We start from the raw sequence: 6,587 nt of genomic DNA, 5'->3' as shown, positions 1-6,587 counted from the left end.
CCACTCCCACAAATATGCAGTTTTCACATTCAAGCTTCACCACACACGTTTGATTTAGATGGGAGGTGACTCAAGCACTAGTAGCTCTAAACAAAATCTTACTCTATTAAGAAGAACACAGAATATTTTCGAGATTTAGATGCAAGTTTAAAAATTGTCAACACAGGAATACTAAAGTCACATTCTGTATGTAGATTAGTGACTAAATTTACACACTGGAGAACCATTCCTTCAATCCTGTATAAAAACATCTCAATTTGAAAGAGAGCTAGTTAAATCCAAACTTCTGCTGATAAAGCGTTTACATTAGTAATAACATTTTTAACTCAGAAGCCAGGAAAAAAACGTTCAAGTTGCATGCAGTAGAGATACTTTGGAAGCCAGTTAAATACAGAGAGTTTAAAAAATTGAAGTTTACAATACTGAATGGCTGATCAAATAAGATAACCCATATGTGCCCATGCACGAGGTACATTTCTAGTACTAATGTATGACAAAAAAAAAAAAAACTTATAAAACCTGAAACAGAAGGTTTGATTACCCACTAATGACAGGTAGAGCTAATCCTTTGCCTTTACTACTGGCATTCACAGACTACTTTGAAAAATGCATACCAGGATGTTCTTCAAAAGTCATACCAAGTACATGACCAGCCAAAATAGCAACTGAATCATCTCATTTGACTTGAAGTATTTACTTAAAATTTAGAAGGACAGACTGATCACTTGTTTCCAAATGATGCAGCTGAAGTCCTTTGCCACATCTGCAGTAAAGCTGGTAATTTAAGAAGGTAATTACAGCACCCAGCTTACAAACCTGCTGTATATAGCTCTACCTTCTCGGTAGTACTGTACACCAGTGTTTTGCATCGGCACGCTAGAGACCAAAGAATCAGCTCGTACTCCTCTAATATAGTTGTAATAGCCTCACTATTGTCACTGATACAAAGTTGTAGTCATTAGAAATAATTCTAATGTAGTGCGATTTGTAATCAAACTACCTATCTTGCATCTGTTTGCTAGACAGCAGAAGAGAAACTAAACATCTGTATTCAGATAATTTAACAACACATGAAACAGCATGCAAATTGAATTCTATCTTAAGTAAACCTTGGCTATGTTACCCTCATTCCATAGTAGCTAAATTAGTTGATGTTTCATACAAGTACATTAGCTCTCCTAATAGAAAATTACATACCAGAAACTAAAAATAGTTTCTTGCAAAATAGCTCTTATTCTGTCCAAACACAAGATTACCAGATCAGTCCTAAAAAAAGGAACATTTTATGTTTAGAATTAAAAGACTGCACAATACATGCCAAAATCCTCTCTCCACACACAGCCTAGCAGGCTAGAATGAAAGCAGCAGTTACATCAGTTGAGAACAAATACCTCTTCTCTTGGTGCTAGGCTGCCAATAACACAGATCAGTTGATGCATCACTAATTTCTGCATGCATTTTATAACATGCAGGATTATAGTGGAGAACTGCAGCCACAAAGCATAATAGTCTGGATACAGTTTATTCAGTAAAAATGGGAGTACTTCTCCCTGAAGATATCTGAAGCCACTAAAAAAAGGTACTCTACTTAAACAAGCTGAGCACATATCATTTTACTAATGTTAATTGAGGGAGCAACTATAAAACAAGTATTACTGTTAGATGCAGAGCTGACTAGAAACCTATCTCTCAGATTTTTCTTCACATAAAACACTGTTTTAAATCTCTTCATGATTATCCATATCCAGAAGAGTTACTGCACTGCTGCAAAACATACCTGTAGAAGACCCGAGAAATCACTACTAAACTTCAGGGGACAAAATGCACTAATTCAGGCTTCTTAAGCATTGCTACACATTGCAACTTCCACAGCAGCAACACACAAAACAAGATAATGAAAAATACCATGCACAATTAAGTTTGATCTTGAATAACTAAATATCCATTTTTTGTGACCACAGGGACAGGAATGTGCCAGAGCTGTGAAGGCTGTATGTAAGCATTTATTATTACCAAAAGATATTATATATAAAACCGTGTGTATGTGTATGTATATATGCATGTATATGCACACACACACATATATATAAGTAAAAAGATGGAATTTGTTACTGACGGTTAAGAGTAAAGCACAATTTTTTTCCATGACTACAAAAGAGGGTTTAGCCTTTCATTTTTAAAAACCAGCTACCATTACTGAACTTTCTGGTGTCAACTTTCACATTCCTCAGGTTTGTTTTTTTTTTCTCCCTCCTTGTTTTTCTGGATACTAAGTAATTAACTTCTTCTTGACACACTTCTCTCGGAGTATACCATTACTTATACTCAGACCATAAAGCTCTGTGGCAAGCATACAGATGACCTCTTCATTTGTAAAGAAATACAGCAGTTTCACACAGACAGATGTTCTGAACCTCAAGGCAGATGCTTGCTCAACGGCTGCTGAGAGATTGTCACCTATTTATACTGACAGAATGGAAACCAAGGGGAAGAGCATTTTAAAGAGGAAAACTAAACACTAGAAACAAAAACACAAGCTAGAAGTCTAGACATCTTCTGAACATCCCTGAAGACAGATGCAGAGTAACATCACAGCCAAAACATTCTAGAAGTATTGATTCTCGTTCTAACACTGAGCTTCTTTGTATACGTATTCTGAGTTTTTGTATTTATATGTAAATGCAGTATGTCAAGAGCAATACATGACTATTTTGAACAGAATTAAGACTTACTTAGCCCAGAAATTCCTCTTTTTACAGTCTTGCCTCTCTTGTCAAGGAAGCCACGTGATGCCTTCAACAACTGTATTTGGCTGCTACTTGTATTCTTACAAGCAATACTGTAGTAAGATTTAGAAGTTGTTGTACTTGCCTCTTGAGTGCCGGATCTGTGGAAGACTTCTAGCAAGATTTCTGTAAATTCTGCAACTAACACCAAAGAAGTTTTAAAATACAGGATTTTCTCTAATTTACTTACAGGATCTAGTGATCACCTAAGCTCTAGAATTAAACGCGACCGGAGATCAGTTAGATGCTTAGAGTAACTCCATGCCTTTCTGGTGTTTTTTTCTTTGCTTGGTTGTTGGGTTTTTTCTTTTCTTTTTTTTTTTTTTTTAAAAAAAGAAACCTTATGTTAATTCACACAGACTAAGATATTGCAAGGTGAATCTTCTGTACTGCATATGAATGATTTTCCAGTACTACTCAGGAACACATAATCAAAGTACTGCTGCTTTGAACAATGTTAAGTATTTTCCTATCGTTAACCTATCTATTTACAGAGAACAGGTAATAAAAAGACTTACCATGATTCAGTCTCATTCTGTAACTTTTCCTAAAGAATTAAGTCTGTAAGATAAATTGGTTTGTGACCGAAAAATCTGCTGTTCATTTTTTCCTCCACTCATTTCAAGTTTTCCCTGTAAGAGATCTTGGGGGTAGGGTAGCAGACATGGGGGAGAAGGGGGAGGAAGGATCCACGTTATCTTGGAGTCTCACAGCTGGTAATTAACACTGGCATACATTTAAGATGCAGAATTTCAATATCATAATGTAACTCTGAGCCCCAAAATTCATATTCCAATTAAAAGTTATTTTAAATTAAAGTTTTCTCTGGCTTGCCAGAGGTACAGCTTTTTCATTTCACTATTCCATGATTTCATTCCATTAGACTAGACATCATCCCTATGTTGTGTCAGAATGTTTGGACTATTTGGTGAGCTGCCTAGCTCGGCATTCTTAGGTGCTTTAAATACCATAAAAGAACAAGTCACCCTCCTGTTGACTAGCTACACAGGAAAAAAAAAAAATCCTTTTGCTCACAGTAGTTAGATTGCTGATGTGCCTAAACATTCTAGCTGTAACAGATACCCACAGGTGGCTAGGATTTTTCTGCTAGAAATCAGAAACAAGACTAAGTTGTTTCATTATGAACCATTATTTATTGAGTGGTACTATACTTAGTACAGAGATACAAACAGGGCCTCAAAATGCTCACAATTTAAGTTCTAATTTGTCCAATATATTCCATGGTCTGCAGAGATGAGAAGTTCACATTTGAAGTGGATTTTCTGAGTTTTGCTAACAGTAGGACTTAATATAGCCTAAACAATAATAGGCTCTTCAGTTTATCCACTTCATAAAGCAGAACTACAATACAGAAATAAATTCACTACATCCTTCAATTTTTAAAAAAATTCCTCAAGCCTTTACACATTTTTGCACACAGCTTCAAGTGCCTTTATATTTGCAACTTTGATCCAAACACCAGAAAAATTAAAGCTATCCTTCCCACATGATAAAGGCATACTTTATAATCAAATCTAAATATTCTTTATGTTCATTAACCCTTCCTACACCTTTAAAGCTTATCCATACTATACAGCACTGCTCAGTAAGTTCTTCAGAGAATTGTCCTTTTGCCTGCTTCTCTCTAAAATATCAGATTTAAAAAAAAAAAAAGAAAGAAAGAAACTAATCACAACTGAAATAGAAACTGCCCCTAAGCTAACAGTCCATGTCTGTCAATATTGGCACAGAGGCCCTCTAAACTATATTGACAGCTCCCGCCACTGCTGTTTTGGGCAGAACCAAGGCACGTCATGCTGCTGCGAATGAGCACTGTCGAGCATATGCTCACTACTCTGTGGAAAATGCTGGATCTAGATTACATTCAATCACAGATGACGTTTTCCACAGGAAGTTAATACACAGACCTATTATTAAAACTCGAGCACGTTTCCTGCCTTGCACGACTGTACCTTTAGAGAGCATCCACCACAGACTCCGAAGGACTACCGGTTTTTTGGGGGGACGGGGGACATCAGGAGCACTCAGCCCCCAGACACCGCTACAGTCTTCCCCATGTCCTTGCAGCATCTTCCTGCGAAGAGATGAGCTCAGCCTCCTGGCGGGAGGCCAGGAAGCGATCACAGGCGCCGCTGCCATGTGCGGAAGCGACCGAGCAGCAAGAGCCGGTCACATCCCCCTCCCCAGGCTTCACCCCGAATGCGTCACGGGCAGGAAGGGATGATCAATGGGGATGGTGCAACACGCTCCGCCGAGGAAGGGAAGCGCAGCCACCCCGTGCCCTGCCCGCACCAGCCATGCCGGGAGAGAAGCGGCACGGGCAGCACCTGCGGCCCCTACCTGCAGCCCCGGCGGTGTCTCTGCTAGGGCGCTCGGCAGCGACGGGGGCGAGCGGGCTCCACCGGGAGAGGCGACGTGGCAAAACGGCAGCCGCGTCCCCGCCGCCGACTCCGCGCCTCGCCGGGGCCGCTCAAGCCGACCCGCCTCCTCCCAGCGGGCCCAACGGTCGCGGCGGGCGGTTAGGCCGCTAGAAGGGCGCCCGCCATCGCCGCCGCCGTAGCCCCATGGCCGCCGCCGCCGCAGCTTCACTTCCGGGCCCGGCCGGGCGCCGCTCCCCGCCTGCGCCATCAGCGCGGCGCGGGAGAGGGAAAGACCGGGGGGGGGGAGGGGGGGAAGGTGGTGCTGAGAAGAAGGAAGGACGGGAGGGGGAAGGCACGGCCTCCTCGGAGTGCGGGAAGCGGCTTCCCGCCGAGCCCGGCCCCTCGCTCGCCTCCCCCCGCCGGAGGGGCTCAGACCACTCCCGCTCCCGTCCTCCCGCGGCCTAAAATGGGAAAGAGCCTCACACAAAATGGCGCCAGGAGGCTGGCCGCGGCGCATGCTCCCTGCGGACGGCCGGCCACTGCCGCTGCAGGACTCTGTCCCCGCCCTCCGCCTCCCCCCCTCCCTTCTTCCCGGCCCCTCCCCCGCCTCGTTTCTAAGAGACGGCGCCCACCAATCGCATCGTTCCGTTGCTCTTCCTGACCCCGGTCATAGCCAATCGCCGCGCTTACAGCTACATCCGGATCCAGCCCGCGCCAATCAACCCTGCAGGGACGCTGACTTCACTTCAACTGCGGCCAATCGACTCGCCCTCCGGCCGAGCACCAATCAAAAGTCCCGGTAGCGCTACCTGCGTCGACGGCTGACCAATGCTCTCCTTGGGCCGCACTGTGACCAATGAGGGTGCTGTCCGCGGCGCCCAATCCGGGTGGGGCAGAGCCCCCGGGGCGTCACGAGGGGCCAATGGGAGTTCGAGCAGGACAGATTCTGCTCAACAGCTTGTTATTTGGCTCATCGCTGGTGATTCGGTGCGAGCCCGGGCTGGAGGGGAGGGGCGGAGCGGAGCCCAGTCGAGCCGCCGCCGGGGCTGTCGTCGTCGTCGTCGCCGCCGCCGCGGAGGGGGCCGCGGCGCTGGGCGCGCAGCGGGGCCGGGCCGGGCCAGGCCGGGCCGAGCCGCCCCACTTCGCTCCGAGTTTAAAGGTAGGAGGGGAACCGGCGGCTGGCGAGGGGCTCGGCAGCCGCAACTCCGCCGCCGTCCCGGGGGAGGCAGTAGGGCGCCCCCTCCCCAACCCCCCGCGCGGCCCACAGCGCGCCCTTCCCACTCCGCGAGGGGCCGGCGACAGCCCGCCGCTCCCCTGGCCGCCGGCGCGGGGACTCCCTTCCCCGCCCAACTCCGCCGCTGCCGCCGTCCCCGGGGCTGCCCCGACACTTCGTCGCCGCCGCGGCCCGCCCGCTCGCGCC

The 6,587-nt window shown here is 46.0% G+C and overlaps 1 protein-coding gene across 2 annotated transcripts in view; it reads left to right on the top strand.

Moving 5' to 3' along the window:
* Window positions 1-6,230: 6,230 nt before the first annotated feature.
* ARID4A (AT-rich interaction domain 4A) overlaps window positions 6,231-6,587 on the top strand; it is a 51,568-nt gene continuing 51,211 nt past the window's right edge. For both annotated transcript variants that reach the window (XM_068947431.1, XM_068947429.1), the window contains exon 1: window positions 6,231-6,326. The gene's annotated coding sequence lies outside the window, so the exon portion shown is untranslated. The remainder of the gene's footprint in view (window positions 6,327-6,587) is intronic.

This window comes from Struthio camelus, chromosome 5, assembly GCF_040807025.1.
Source record: "Struthio camelus isolate bStrCam1 chromosome 5, bStrCam1.hap1, whole genome shotgun sequence".
Classification (NCBI taxonomy): Eukaryota; Metazoa; Chordata; class Aves; order Struthioniformes; family Struthionidae; genus Struthio; species Struthio camelus.
Note: the sequence above shows the minus strand (reverse complement) of the source record. Positions and strands in the feature narration are given on the sequence as shown.